Below are 16992 nucleotides of genomic sequence, written 5' to 3' on the forward strand. Positions count from 1 at the left end.
TTTTGGTCAGACCAGTTGTCTGCTCTCAAACCCTGTCTCCTGATAAGATGTTATCAATGATAATGCATGCCTGAAACTACATTAGCAATTTTAATTTCGCCCCAGTGCTGTGGTCCTGTGATATCACCCTGCCTCCATTTGCCTTGTGATATTCCATTACCTTGTGAAGAGTGTGATCTCTATGACCCACACCCTATTCGTACACTCCCTCCCCTTTTGAAAATCACTAATAAAAACTTACTGGGTTTATGGCTCAGGGGGCATCACGGAACCTGCTGACATGTGATATCTCCCCCGGACACTCAACTTTAAAATTTCTCTCTTTTGTACTCTGTCCCTTAATTTCTCAGACTGGTCGACACTTAGGGAAAATAGAAAAGAACCTACGTGAAATATCGGGGGTGAATTTCCCCCAACAGAGAAGAAAGTCAATGGTAGCTTGATGGGGATGGCATTGAATATATAAATTACTTTGGGCAGTATAGCCATTTTCATGATATTGATTCTTCCTATCCATGAGCATGAAATGTTTTTCCATTTGTTTGTGTCCTCTCTTATTTCCTTGAGAAGTGGTTTGTAACTCTCCTTGAAGAGGTCCTACACATCCCTTGTCAGTTGTATCCCTAGGTATTTTATTCTCTTTCTAGAACATAAACTATCACATAAACAGAACCAATGACAAAAACCACATGATTATCTCAACAGATGCAGAAAAGGCCTTCAATAAAATTCAACACCCCTTCATGCTAAAAACTCTCAATAAACTCGGTATTGATGGAACATATCTCAAAATAATAAGAGCTATTTATGACAAACCCACAGCCAATATCATACTGAATGGGCAAAAGCTGGAAGCATTTCCTTTGAAAATCGGCACAAGACAAGGATGCCCTCTCTCACCACTCCTATTCAACATAGTATTGGACATTCTGGCCAGGGCAATCAGGCAAGAGAAAGAAATAAAGGGTATTCAAATAGGAAGAGAGGAAGTCAAATTGTCTCTGTTTGCAGATGACATGATTGTATATTTAGAAAATCCCATCATCTCAGCCCAAAACCTCCTTAAGCTGAAAAGCAACTTCAGCAAAGTCTCAGGATACAAAATCAATGTAAAAAACTCACAAGCATTCCGATACACCAATAACAGAAAAACAGAGAGCCAAAGATTGGACATTTTAATTAAGTAGTGCATTAAGAGAATTATAGCATGAATTGGCAGTCTTTTTCACAGAAATGCTAGGACAAGTTAAGATTAGTCTGTCATTTAGTGTAATTCACTACACCAAGAGCTTAAGAAAGAAAAATTACATTATTATCTAAATATACATGAAAAGGTACTTGCTAAAACTTAATGATCACTCTTGATAAGAAAAGTTTTTATTCAGCAAACTGACAGAAGCTACCACCAGAAATCTATATGATACTTTTGATGAATCATAAAGACTACTCCCATGGAAGTTTAAAACAAGAGGAAGGTTCTGTTACTCCCTCAGTGGGAACAAACTCCAACAAAGCAAGGTAGTAAATCAAGAAACAGAAAGATATGGGATCCAGGAAGCAGGAGATACAACACAGAAGAGAGGCAAAGGAAATCCCCAGGATTACTGTGAAGGAAAATCCAGAGTGATAAATGTGCAGCAGATCTACAAAGTAAGGTACAGGAGGTTGAATGATTACTGGAAGGATAATTCAAAAAAAACTAAACTGATAGGACAGTGTTAAAATTCATTGCGACAATATGTAGACTTCAGGCAGAAAGTTTGCATACAAATTAGTAATACATTTACAAAAACTAAGCAAAGAAAAAAATGAATTAATGATTAACCCTTCACAGGGAGACTTAAGAAAAATAAATACCGTATTCGATACGACTCAGCTGAAAATACTATTTATAATCATTGGGCCGGGCACAGTGGCTCATGCCTGTAATCCCAGCACTTTGGGAGGCCGAGGCAGGTGGATCACTTAAAGACAGGGGTTCGAGACCAGACTGGCCAGCATGGCGAAACCCCATCTCTACTAAAAATATAAAAATTACCCATACATGGTGGTGGGTGCCTGTAATCCCAGCTACTCAGGAGGCTGGGGCAGGAGAATCACTTGAACCCAGAAGGCAGAGGTTACAGCTAGCTGAGATCATGCCACTGCACTCCAGCATGTGTGACAAGAGTGAGACTCCATCTAAAATAAAAAATATAGCCATAATAACATATAATGTGTAAACTGAATACTGATTTAACCAAAATTGTGATATAACTCATTTAGGAATATGGGGGAGGGCATATATTAGAGAGCTACTTTCTAATCTTCCATAATAGTAAGTCAATGAATAATGCTTAAAATTGAAAAAGTTTAAAAGTAGTAATATAAGCGTGATATTTAGAAATATAAGTATAAAAAACAGAAGAAATAGCTATGAGAATTGAAAGTGGTTGCCACTGACGAATGACAGAGGTAGAGAAGGATGCAGCGAAGACTGCCAGTTTCTATGTCGTGTAAAACTAATTTACTTACTTAAAATACCTTCATATATTCCTTTAGTAAAAATTAAAACTAAATTCAGATTTTAAAAAACACTGACAGTATCCAGTAAGGATGCGGAGAAACATATGTAGTCTTAGACCTGATAGCTAAGAGAATAACTTAGTATCGGCTTTTTGGAGAGCATGTTGGCAGTAATATCAAAATTTCAAACATCCTTATCTAATCCAACAATTCCTCCTCTGGCAAGTTATTTTAAGAAAACAACAGGACAGATGTAAAAATTTACCTAAAAGGGTGTTCACAGCATCATACTTTAAAATACTGGAACATTCTGACTATTCATGTACATTAATAAGGACTGATTAAGTACATTATATACTTCCATACAGGGGAATACCTGCAGATTTTTACAATATTGACATAAAGCAGTGGTTTCAAATTATGTTTTTGGAAGTCTATATTCATTTCTCTAGGGCTGCCATAACAAAGTACCAAAATCTAGGTGGCTTAGAAAAACAGAAATCTATTGTCTTACAGTTGTTGGCTAGAACTCTTAGATCAACGTGTCAGCAGGGTTGGTTCCATCTGATGGCTGTGGGGGGAGAATTTCTTTCATGCTTCTCTCCTCCTTCTTGTGTTTGCTGGCAATCTCTGGGGTTCCTTGGCTTGTGGATGCACCACTCTGATATCTGCCTTTATCTTCACATGGCAGACTTCCTACGCATGTACCTGTGTCTGTGTCCAGATTTCTCTTTTTTGTAGCGACACCAATCATGTTGGATTAGGGTCCACCCTGGTAACCTCATCTTAACTTTGTAAATACCCCATAAGCATTTGGTCACTTTCAAAGGAACTGGGGCAGTAGGACTTCAACATCTTTTTACAGAATACATTCAACCCATAACAGAATCATGGGGTCTCTGAGAGGTGCCTCAAAAACTATTGCAATTAACTGTTGGTCCTGAGCTGGTGAGTTCTAGATTTCCCTTGTCCACTTTAACTAGAAAAGTTCCAATTTTTGTAAATTAATATTCTGAAAGTTCATATGAAGAAAAGCTTCCACAATTTAAAATGTTTAAAAGCAACCAATATAAAACTATATTTATATATGTGCCAAATATATTGCTAATTAACAAAAGCAGTTTGCAAGCATGTGAATATGTTCCCAGTTCTATATAAGTTTTAAAAAGTCACCATCTATATCTACAGTGCTTATATTTAGATCAACACCATTTTTGGTACAACATATCCCCAAAATATTCACAGTATTAACACGGCTACAATTTTTCAAGTTCCCTTTATATTCGTCTTCATGCTTTTCTATATTGTCTAGTTTTTTGCAATGATATATCTTGTAATTTTAAAAGACTACATTATTAAAGAGATAAAAAGGTGGCCAGGTGCAATGGCTCGTACCTGTAATCCTAGGACTTTGGGAGGCCAAGGCAGGCAGATGGCTTGAGCCTAGAAGTTCACAGTCAGCCCAGGCAACATGGCAAAATCCCATCTCTACAAAAATAAAAATAAAAATAGAAAAGGACATGATACTCAGTAAATACATGTTGGCAAATTGATCAATATAATTTTATTAGTCTGGCTTGGCTTATAAGAATTTCAAACTGAGGGAATTTGCATAATTATCCAAGTTCTACTCTTCAGAACATCAGTCCTTGCCATTCAAATCCTATTGATGCACTCTGATAAAAGTGAGTCTGCAAACCCAAGTCTATTCACGGATGAACAAATAAAATGTTGTACAAACATACAATGCAATATTATTCAGCCTTTAAAAACAAGAAAATTCTGACACATAGTACAACATGGGTGAACCTTGAAGACATTATGTTAAGTGAAATAAGCCAGTCACGAAAGGACAAATACCATACGATTCCACTTACATGAGGTATTTAGAGTACTCAAATTCATAGACACCAAAAGTAAAATGGTAGTTACTAGGGACTGGGGGCAGGTGGAAATGAGGACTTATTGAATGAGTATGGAGTTTCAGTTTTGCAAGAACAAAAAAAGTTCTGGAGATGGGTGGTGGTGATGGTTGCACAACAATGTGAGTGTGCTGAATACCACTGAACTGTACACTTAAAAATGGTTAAAATGGGCCGGCCGAGGTGGCTCACGCCTGGAGGCTGAGGTGAGTGGATCACCTGAGGTCTGGAGTTCGAGACCAGCCTGGCCAACATGGTGAAACTCCGTCTCTACTAATAATAACAAAAAACTTAGCTGAACTTGGTGGTGCACACTTATAATCCCAGCTACTTGGGAGGCTGAAGCAGGAGAATCACTTGAACCCAGGAGGCAGAGGTTGCAGTGCACCGAGGTTGCAGTGAGCCGAGACCGTGCCATTGCACTCCAGCCTGGGTGACAAGAGTGAAACTCCATCTCAAAAAAAAAGTTAAAATGATAACTGTTGTGCATAGTTTATCACAATTAAAAAAATAAAAATTAAAAAAGACTCTGATCTTAAAACACTTCAAGGTAATGTGTACCTATCTGACATTCATTTTTAATATCATAAGCTCATTTACTTATTATTTTCCATTAATGAATCATTATAACATAATCACCATTTTCATCATCCCCTTCAGCATCAAAGTACTGCAAAAACCAGTTGTATGCTTTATTCTAAAGATCACTTTTCATTTTCTTTATACAGGCAGCATAAATACTTTTTGGAGAAAAACACTATGAGGAGCATTGAGAAAGTCCTCATTTGGAATACTTAGCTGGATTTACCTAAACTGAACTTTCCCTTCCTTGACCCAGGGCAACCTCTGCCAAGCCCACCACCCTCCAGCTCCTACGCCATGAAAGATCGAAGAAGATAATCAGAAAAACTACCCAAGAAAAGGAAAAGGGAGAATCAGTTACATATCCAGCAAGCCAGAAAACAAGAAAACCCAAATCTGTTCCAGTTCTCTAGTTTCACCTTAAAGGCAAAGAACTGTAGATGCTTGTGAGGAGCTCTTCAAAGCCTAAATTCATAGCCTCTCTACGCGGGAGGTTACCAGCATCTGAAGAAAAACAACCACTACTAGAAAAGCTCTTCTTTGTTTTCATTCTTCGCAGTCCTTCAGGAAACTCTTGATAATGTGAAATGTTATTACTGCAAATGTTGGCTCAAGCAAGTTTACTCTAGAGTCTGACTATCACTGACTTGTTCGCAAAATAAAATCATTTTTAAAGCCTACGAGGAAAGCCAAGAGCAAACCACAAATCAGAAAACCACCAAGGCGGGCTGGCCTCATTGCCAGAATTTAATGTGATCTAATGGGAGGACAACAAGATGTGAGAATTTGATTTTACGATGCTCCATGTAACATTTGGCAATACGGAGGGGTTGGACCCAACTTCCCCATCCTTAAGCAAACATTTGAAGTAATGTTTCACTTTCTCATCAGTTTTAATTCTGTCAGCGAGAGGGTAGAGATTCAGCCGGCCCTGCTCATTTTAAAAGTGCCGTCTGCTTTGGATGCTCATAGATTTGCTTAATATCCATTTGTATAAGATGAAGACGGGCAGGTGGGGAAGCGGCCAGGAAAATAGGATGAAGCTATTTAGTGGCAGTGTACCAACTAGACTGCCACTCTCTTCTGCACTGGTGATTTATTCCATGGGTGGGAAGGCAGGAATAGGGCTAACTTAAGCAACATTCTTTCACAAGCAAAAACTAACCTCAATGAGAAAGAGTCCAATCTGGGCTGAATCACGTTGCCCAGTCTCACACCAAATGGGACTGGAACTCAGGTGGAGCTCTATTTTCCATCACTCATTCTTTGAAAAAGAAATAAAATGGTAGCAACAGAGAAACGCTTTGTATATGTCAAATTAACAACGGAGGACCCTATGGAATAAAGAAAGCCAGTCAAGAAATCCCATAGAAGGGCACATGAGCAATGAAAAATACATTAAAGTTACATATTTCATGCAGTTTTTATTTCTGTTGCCAGGACAATGGAATGAGAATCAGATCTCTTTTTTTCCTTCTTACAGAATAATGCAACCTTACCAATGCCAAACTCCTACTTACACTGTCATTTTAATCCAGTTACAAAGTTGGCCCAGTGAAGAAATGTAAAACGCATAGAGTCAAGTTTCTTAAAGCAATAGTTTGCTAAAGGAAGTATAATAAATACAGGGTCTAGGAAAAAATTACTAGAACTTCTATTTCTATTGACTTTTAAGCTAAACACTAAGAAGGAAAGAAAGCCTCACTAAGAGTTAAAATCTGGATGACACCAGTTGTCCTCATTTGGTACAGATACAGACAGTCACCTCTCACCCACCACCTGTGGACTGTAAGTCTTCCTGAAAGAAGGTTGAGGGTTCAACAGTGCTGAGGGTATGATAGGGGTAGCATCAGTTCAGGTAGGCTGGGCTGCAGTAACACATAGACCAAGCAGGTAATGGCTCAACACAATAGGAAGTTAGTTCTTGCTTAGGGTGCCATTCTGGTGATGAGATCAGCAGGACAGCTCAAGCCATGCCATCACTTAGATGAGGCTCTGCCAACTTCGGCTTATGGTTAGCATAGCCATCTGCATCGCTTCCTGCAGGAGGAAGGAAGAACCTTGGAGAATCACTTCTAGGAGGCTTTTTATGGGACCAGACTGAAAGTGGTACATGTTATTGAAGCTCATCCTCCATTGGCCATGACTTAGTCTCAGAGCCACACCTAACCACAACGGAAGCCAGGAAATGTAGCCTGGTTATGTGCTCAAGAAGAAGAAACAAATTATGGCAAACAGTCAGCAGTTTCTACCATAGGTGTGCTCATCCATTCAGTGGATTGCAATGTATTGCAATCGACATGTTCCCCTTACACAGATTTAACCATTTTAATAAAATTTAACCTCATAAAATGAACAGGTAGCTGCAAAATATTCCTACTACAAAGTTAAAAATTGAAGATAATATTAATAATACGAACACAAGCCAACCACAAGAAAAGAACAAAGCTAAAGCCTCATATTTTAAACTCTTTGTCAACAATAATGTGAGGTTTTTTTTAAAAAGACTATTAAATTACTTCTGGAAAGAAGTCAAACCAAATATTTTTAAAAATTTTAAGTTTATTTGAAATACAGATTTATATCCACTTTTATAATAATGAACCTTACATACCATATATACCTGAAACATGGCTAATAAGAATGTGAACATATCAAAATTAGCAAAAAATTTAAGTAGCCATAAAATAAACATGGAGAAAAGCTTCTGTAATTTTATGTGCAGTTTAAAGTCATGTTATACTTAATCTATTATTCTGAAAAATTTTACTAAACTTGATGAGAGATGTTTAGAGGTCTCCTTTAAGATTTCTCATTAAATAATAAAGTACAAAAAGCCACATACCATTGGGTTCTCATTTTTTCTTCACTCCATAATTTAAAATGGCAAAATAACATATGTAAAACAATCTGGCAATAGGCTGGGCACGGTGGCTCACGCCTGTAATCCCAGCACTTTGGGAGGCCAAGGCAAGCAGATCACTTGATGCCAGGAGTTTGAGACCAGCCTGTGAAACGTAGCAAACCCCATCTCTACTAAAAATTAGCTGGACATGGTGGCACACACCTATAATCCCAGCTACTCAGGTGGCTGAGGCACAAGACTCACTTGAACCTGGGAGGCAGAGGTTGCAGTGAGCTGAGATTGCACGACTGCACTCCAGCCTGGGCAACAGAGCGAGACTCTGTTGCAGAAAAAAAAAAAAAAAAATCTGGCAACAAAATTGTATTCCTTTGTTAATATTTAAAAAAAAAAAGCTGGCTGGGTGCGGTGGCTCACGCCTGTAATCCCAGCACTTTGGGAGGCCTAGGCTGGTGGATCACGAGGTCAGGAGATTGAGACCATCCTGGCTAACACAGTGCAACTCTGTCTCTACTAAAAATACAAAAAAATTAGCCAGGCGTGGTGGCAGGCGCCTGTAATCACAGCTACTCAGGAGGCTGAGGCAGGAGAATGGCGTGAACCTGGGAGGTAGAACTCCCAGTGAGCCAAGATGGCGCCACTGTACTCCAACCTGGGCAACAGAGTGAGACTCCGTCTCAAAAAAAAAAAAAAAAAAACAGCTGAAGTTTTAAGAAATAATTAAAATATGTTTTGAAGTGTTGGGAGGTTGATTTACAGATGAATGAAAGTACAGGTTTCTAATGTATCTCAGCTTATGGTATTTTCTATATCCTGTTTCAATGGTTAAATATATAACTATTTGTGCATGTGTGTGTGCACGCATATACCTGTGCATATACCACAAAAAGATACGTACTAAAGAATGTATCTTCTCAAAAATCACTCAACTAATATTTATAGAGCACCTGCTCCTTATCCTGATGCAGTTTTAATTACAGTAGCAATACTCAATCTAGCAAAAACAATATTTTAAGAGAAAATTGTGTAAGTGTATCAGTGATGGAGCAACTACTTCGATGAAATGTTTTAAAAGGTTTTTGGAATAAGTTTACTGAGGCAGCATAAATGAAATCTTTTTGCGTCACCATTCATAGGCAAGCTGTTGTAATAAAATGCTACAAAATGTCACTCCTAAGTTCAATTTTAGAAAAACTAGAACCTTCAAATAAAGGGAAGTCAAACACCTAATACTCATTAGGATGACTATTAACAAAAAACAAAACAGAAAATAGCAAGTATTGGCAAGGATCTGGAGATAGTATATTCTTGTGCACTACTGGTGGGAATATAAAATGGTATAGTTGTTCTGGGAAACAATATGGTAATTCCTCAAAAAATTAAAAATTGAATTACTATATGATGCATAAATTCTACTTCTGGGTATATACCCAAAAGAATTGAAAGCTGCGTCCTGAAGAGATATTTGTACACCCATGTTCATAGCACCATCATTCACAAAAGCCAAAAGGTGGAAGCAACCCAGTGTCCATCAACAGATGAACAGATAAGCAAAATGTGATACAGATATACATACAATTGAGAGGTGACAGCGTGCTGGCAGTCCTCACAGCCCTCGCTCGCTCTTGGCACCTCCTCTGCCTGGGCTCCCACTTTGGCGGCACTTGAGGAGCCCTTCAGCCCACCGCTGCACTGTGGGAGCCCCTTTCTGTGCTGGCCAAGACCGGAGCCCACTCCCTCAGCTTGCAGGGAGGTGTGGAGGGAGAAGCCCGAGCGGGAACCGGGGCTGTGGGCGGCGCTTGCGGGCCAGCTGGAGTTCCGGGTGGGCGTGGGCTTGGCGGGCCCGCACTGGGAGCAGCCAGCCGGCCCTGCCGGCCGCGGGCAATGAGGGACTTAGCACCCGGGCCAGCGGCTGCGGAAGGTGTACTGGGTACCCCAGCAGTGCCAGCCCACCGGCGCTGCGCTCAATTTCCCACCTGGCCTTAGCTGCCTTGTGGGGGTGGGGGGCAGGGCTCGGGACCTGCAGCCCACCATGCCTGAGCCTCCCACCCCCTCCACGGGCTCCTGTGCAGCCCCAGCCTCCCCGATGAGCGCGGCCCCCTGCTCCACGGCGCCCAGTCCCATCGACCACCCAAGGGCTGAGGAGCGCAGGCGCATGGTGCAGGACTGGCAGGCAGCTCCACCTGCAGCCCCGGTGCCGGATCCACTGGGTGAAGCCAGCTGGGCTCCTGAGTCTGGTGGGGGTGTGGAGAATCTTTATGTCTAGCTCAGGGATTGTAAATACACCAGTCGGCACTCTGTATCTAGCTCAAGTTTTGTAAACACACCAATCAGCACCCTGTGTCTAGCTCAGGGTTTGTGAGTGCACCAATCGACACTGTATCTAGCTGCTCTGGTGGGGCCTTGGAGAACCTTTGTGTCGATACTCTGTATCTAACTAATCTGATGGGGAGGTGGAGAACCTTTGTGTCTAGCTCAGGGATTGTAAACGCACCAATCAGCACCCTGTCAAAACAGACCACTCAGCTCTACCAATCAGCAGGATGTGGGTGGGGCCAGATAAGAGAATAAAAGCAGGCTGCCCGAGCCAGCAGTGGCAACCCGCGCGGGTCCTCTTTCACACTGTGGAAGCTTTGTTCTTTTGCTCTTTGCAATAAATCTTGCTACTGCTCACTCTTTGGGTCCACGCTGCTTTTATGAGGTGTAACACTCACCGCAAAGGTCTGCAGCTTCACTCCTGAAGCCAGTGAGACCACGAGCCCACCGGGAGGAACGAACAACTCCAGACGTGCTGTCTTAAGAGCTGTAACACTCACCACGAAGGTGTGCAGGTTCACTCCTGAGCCAGCGAGACCACGAACCCACCAGAAGGAAGAAACTCCGAACACATCCGAACATCAGAAGGAACAAACTCCAGACACACCACCTTAAGAGCTGTAACACGCACTGTGAGGGTCCACGGCTTCATTCTTGAAGTCAGTGAGACCAAGAACCCACCAATTCCGGACACACAACGAAATAGTGTTCAGCCTTTAAAAAGAAGGAAATTCTGACATATGCCATAATATGGATGAGGCTTAAGGACATTATGCTAAACGAAATAAGCCAATAACAAAAAGATAAGTACTGTATAATACCACTTATATGAGTACCTATAATAGTGAAATGCATAGAGACAGTGAATGAAAGGGTGGTTATCAGAGACTAGGGAGAAGGAGGGATGGACAGTTGTTTAATAGGTATAGAGGATCAGTTTTGCAAGATCCATATAATTCTGGAGATTGGTTATCCAACAATGTGAATGTACTTAACATTAATGAACTATACATTTAAAAATTGCTAAAATGGTAAATGTGTATTATAAGTATTTTACTATAATTCATTGTTTTAATGTAGAGGACTCTACAGTTTGATATTGAGATATGGAGCAATGTTGAAAATATTTTCTATCACTCAGAGTTTGCTGATATTTAAAAAACAAGGGACACACGCTATCTACTTTCAAGGTAAAGATGATATTTTCACAATGAATTTAAAATAACTGTTCTTTGAATGAAATTCAACCTATGCTGATAACATTTTGAAAACATATTTAAAGCGTTTCCATCACTGTGTGTGTTGTTGTCAATAATTATACAAATGCAGCCCTATAAAAATTTTCATAACTGAACACTTAGAAATGGAACATTTAGGCTATTTAATAATTTATCAAAGAGTTTTAATGGTTTAGAATTCAATTGGTAAAACAGTAACAAGCAACTCCCAATTAGTTTGTAAGAGCAAGTGGTTAACATCAGGGAAGATAAACAATTTTATCCAAATTTCAACAGAAGTTTCTGCATAATTGAAGTATAGACTAGAAAAATGATCATCATGATTTAGTAAGCCTTGTCAACGATGGGTTCCTTCCATTTCTTCGTTCCTTCCATTTGTAGAATCCATTCAGATCTACAAATAGTTATAAGTGATCTTTTTAAGATAAGGCAGTCAAAATTCAAAAATTCCCTGATTGTGGATTCGTTAAATTCGAGTTTTATGCTAGGATTTTAAAAATATATTGAACCATATTAAATCATACAACTCTCACTAATAAGAGCAAAAAGAGCTAGGTATCGAAAGCAAAAATAAGTAAAATAATTTTTAAAGTATTCTTTCATCTATTTTAAACCTATGTTATTTTCTATCTTACATATGTCTTATAAAGTGCATAATATATTGGTACATAGCATATGCATATAACTCACAAATAATTTTGTTCACACATAAAAATGTTTATTAATATGGATATAAAATATAGAGACTATTGGTCTAAAATGTCTTGGAAACCAGTTAGGGAGGAATCTACAAACTTTGGTTTAAAAAGCAAATGGTCTAAAACTGCAATATGGAAGACCAAGGTTATATATGAGAAAGGCTTTTCTTTATGGTAGAAGCAAGAAGCCACAAGACTAATTCTCATCCATTGAAATTATGTAGGTATAGTTCTTCCTTAGAGTAACAAAATAAATTCATTTTATTCATAGGAATATTATGTAGCTCTATTGTCCTTAAGTGCCAGCCAGGAGATAATTCTAAGTATATATCTACAGTCAAGAATAATATTTTGATAGTAAAATAACACTGTACACATAGATTTTCCCTTAGAATATTTAAAGTACTTATGCTTTCATCAGTAAGTTTTCTTGAATCTGTTTTGGAATGTGATGGGACATATTTAAGTAAACAAACAATCACATACATAAACACTGTATTAAGCTTTTTATCATCTGATCCCTCCTTTCATGTAAAACCACTGCAGAAGGAAAAAAAATTTTATCACAAAATAGCTACGTCATTCCCATTATTTAGAATGCCTTTCCTTTCTTCTTTCATTTTATCTGAGTTTTCTCTGTAATTTGGGGTTCACTTCCAAAAAATTGTATTCAACAACTAGTATACTACCTGCTTCTATGGTAGATTGATTGCAAAAATGACCCTGTTTTCTATATCTACATGCTCTTTGCAATGGGGCTTTGCAATTCCTCTTATTAGAAAGTGAAGTATATATTCCCATCTCTTGAATATAGACTAACTTTGGCACTTTTATTTTTGGCCAATAAAACATGGCAGAGGTGATAGTGTGTCAGTTCCACTCTAGGCCTACTTCCACCATATGCCTTGGAAAACTCACTAATCCACAGAATAAGACCAGGATGGGTAAGAGACCGCATGCAAGAGAGCAGAGGTGTTCTAGATGATCACTAACGAATGTCCCAGGCCAGGCACGGTGGCTCACACCTGTAATCCCAGCACTTTGGGAGGCCGAGGCAGGTGGATCACTTGAGGTCAGGAGTTCAAGACCAGCCTGGCCAACATGGAGAAACCCCATCTCTACTAAAAATACAAAAATTAGCCGGGCATGTTGGTACATGCCTGTAATCCCAGCTACTTGGGAGGCTGAGGCAGGAGAATCACTTGAACCCAGGAGGCAGAGGTTGCAGTGAGCTGAGATCGCACCATTGCAGTCCAGCCTGGGCAACAAGAGTGAAACCCAGTCCCACCCCCACCACCCCCCCAAAAAAATCCTTAACAGAGTTGCCTAATCTGCATGTGGCTAACAGCAAATGCATGTGGAGGTCCAGCCGTGGAGGTCCAGCCAAGGGCAGAAGAGCCACCCAACTGAGCCCAGACCAGATTACCAGCTCATAGAATTTTGAGCTAAATGAATGGTTACTATTTTAAGCAGCTAAGTTTTGGGCTGGTTTGTTAAGCAGTATTATTGTGATAATCGTTAACAATCCTTACTAGGCATACTAAAAAGATGGAAACAATGTGGTCCTTTCTGCCCTTGAAGGACTCATCTTCTGTATAAGGTCTTTTAATCTGGGGCCCACAGATGGACTTTAAAGAGATTTTAAATTCTCTTAAATTATATGTGAGATTTAACATGTCTTCTCAAGTGTTTTTCCTCTGGGGAAGTGGAGTTTATAGTTTTTATCAGATTCTCAAATAAGGTGGTCTCTCACCAAAAGGTTAATACAGCACAGTCATGAAGATATTGATGCAGTTATAAAAAGTATAATATCATACATCAAATCCAATAATAGAGGTATGTGTCAGGTAGTATGGCAATACAGAGAAGAAAACGTTTAAAATCTCCTGAGGAATTCTAAGGCTTTCTCAAAGAAATTATTCTTCCCAAGTGTCTCCACAGACACAAAGAACCTTTCAGGCAATGGGTACAACTATCCCATTTACATGTACAATTTCTTTTCCCTAAATAAACCAGGCATGGAAAAGTAAAAGTGCCTGGTTTATTTAGGGAAAAGAAATTGTACATGTAGCAAGATACATAGTAAAGGTATGGAAGATAAAACTGCAGAAGGCTGAGGTCAAGATGTGAAGGGCTTGTAGTTCATGCCAGGGAATTTGTTTTTTAAAACTGTAAGGATCTGCCACTAAAAGTTTTTAAGCAAACAAAAAACATTGTGGGCCGGGCGCGGTGGCTCACGCCTGTAATCCCAGCACTTTGTGAGGCCGAGGCGGGTGGATCACGAGATCAGGAGATCGAGACCATCCTGGCTAACACGGTGAAACCCCGTCTCCACTAAAAATACAAAAAAAAATTAGCCGGGCGAGGTGGCGGGGGCCTGTAGTCCCAGCTAGTCTGGAGGCTGAGGCAGGAGAAAAGCGTGAACCCCGGGGGGCGGAGCCTGCAGTAAGCCGAGATCGCGCCACTGCACTCCAGCCTGGGCGACAGCGAGACTCCGTCTCAAAAAAAGAAAAAGAAAAAACACTGTGAAAATCGCATTTTACAAGTCCTGGTGGCAGAGAATAGAACAGCTTGCTTGGAGAAATGACTAGTCCAAGCTGGCAATAGTACAGGCAGGAAATGATGGAAGTCTGAATTCAGGGAGTGGCACAGAGATGTAGAGGACAGAGGTGAGGTTTGAAAGTAGAATCATCAGGAGCTATTGACTGATTAGGTATAAAAATGAGAAAGCAATCTGGGATTAGTATTTCTTGATTGCATGAATGGAGATGGCGATAAAAATCACTGAGGAGAGAATGCCAAAGGAACATCACAGACAGAGAAATTATTTTAAATCCCATTTTGAACATGTTCAATTATAGATTGCGCAGCAGGCCTAGAGCTCAAACAAATAGTGAAGAATGAAGATTTGGAAGTTACTGACTATAAATTCTGAGGAATTTGAGGAGTCAAGGGAAATGCTGCATGAAGAAAAAATTGAGGGTGATACATATGTTCTAAACATGAAAATACACATGCCTTGGTCAAAGGCACTTGAAGAATTGGCAGCCCAGTGCAAAGATGACTCTTCTGTGACTGGCTCTTGAAAAGAAAAAGAGAGACAGAGAGAGAACAAAAAGAGAGAGAGAAAATACCAACCTTTCCTCAGTACATGGAGCAGCAGTGTGTCCTCACAGGCCAAGTCCTGTGAGCCGAGGCTGGGGTTGAGGTCAATGCTCTACCCCTTGAACTGCAAATGCACACAAGCCTCCAGTCCATGCTGTCATCCTGCACACACTTCTTGCCGATCAGCTCCACACATTTGTCACTTGAACCAACACTTCCTAAGAGGAGGAAGTTATAACAGCACAGAGAGCGAGAGATATTTCCAAAAGCTTTGGATAAATTAGCATCAAATTCAGATTTTATAAAGCTTTTATGTACAAACACTGACTTATCCTGAAACAAAAACAAAGCAAAATAAAAACGTCCAGAAAATGTTTAAGAGGATACCTAGTACAGAGTCCATGGCAGAGTACTGTGAGAATGAAAAGATGAATAGAGCATAAAGTCTGATCTTAAAGGAAATATCAGCTACCACCCATGGTGACTGTGAGATATGTAATTTGCAAGTTACAGGTATAAAGCCCATGAGAATTGATAAGGCCAACCAGAAGGTGGGGGAAATGCAGAATTCACAAATGGCAGCCTGTTTTTCCCAGAGTTTTGTTTGGCCTGTACAGTGTTTTTTAAAACGATGTTATCTGCCAATATTTAAAAATTGGGAGATTTCACCCCAAAAAATCAAATTCAACTTCTCTTGGAAAATTAATTAAAAGAAATTGCAACACTGGGCTCATGTTGCCACTCAGCAATAATTGGAGCTGAAAAGCAGCGGCTACCTTTAGAATAACCACGTGTCCTTCAATTAGCCGCCTTTCTCATTGTCTTCACTAATTGTATTTACCTGCCTGCTGCTTGTAGGCATCTGAATTTGTGACCGTCTGTGTAGAATCAGAAAAGAGGTCTAAGAAAGGAAAACTGAATCATGTACATCCAGCTATGGCTGTTTATAAGCCAATATCTCTTCCCCACTAAAAATTAGCTGTTTAAGATCAGACTTCATGCTCCATTCATCTTTTCATTCCATTACTCTTCCATGGGCTCTGCACATACCAGGTATCCTCCAAGCATTTTCTGGAAATTTTTGTTTTGTTTTGTTTGTTTTTGGTTTGGGATAAGTCAGCATCTATATATACAAACTTTATAAAATCTGAATTTGATGCTAATTTACCCAAAGGCATGTTCATTATTCATTTCCCCTATTCACTGTCATTACCCTAAACATCTGCTCTTATCAGAATAATAAAACAGTGACAACCTATTATACTTCTAATTCACTTAAAATCAGAGGGTCTTACTGAAGCTTTATGACCTTCTGCTATCAGTAGCTAGAGTTGCACTTCCAGAGTTAAGTAATATAGTTAGTTCTGTGTCATACAAAGAATATAATAAAACCTCAAGAAATATGAAAAAAAAATTTTTCAGTTTATTGGGCTACTTTTTAATTTTCCATGCCATTCTTCATTTAGAAAGATCAAAGAGGACTTGAGATCATATACTTTGATGACTGGAACACTAAGAGAAGGAGAAAGGGGAGAAGTTTACATTCTTAAAAAGAAGAAAAAAATCAACGTGCTAGTTAGAATTATATAAGAATCTGACAGTTTCACTAGCTTTTGGCAATAAGTTCCTACTGCCAATTTAGGAATATAAAAGAATTAATTATATTATCAAGATCAAAGAACTATCAGAGCCAATTATCTGACACCCTCAATCCCAGGGTTTTGTTCTATTTTAATTTTCTCACCTTTTTCCGCTAAGTAAAG

The sequence above is a fragment of the Pongo pygmaeus genome, chromosome 3 (genome assembly GCF_028885625.2).
Source record: "Pongo pygmaeus isolate AG05252 chromosome 3, NHGRI_mPonPyg2-v2.0_pri, whole genome shotgun sequence".
NCBI lineage: Eukaryota > Metazoa > Chordata > Mammalia > Primates > Hominidae > Pongo > Pongo pygmaeus.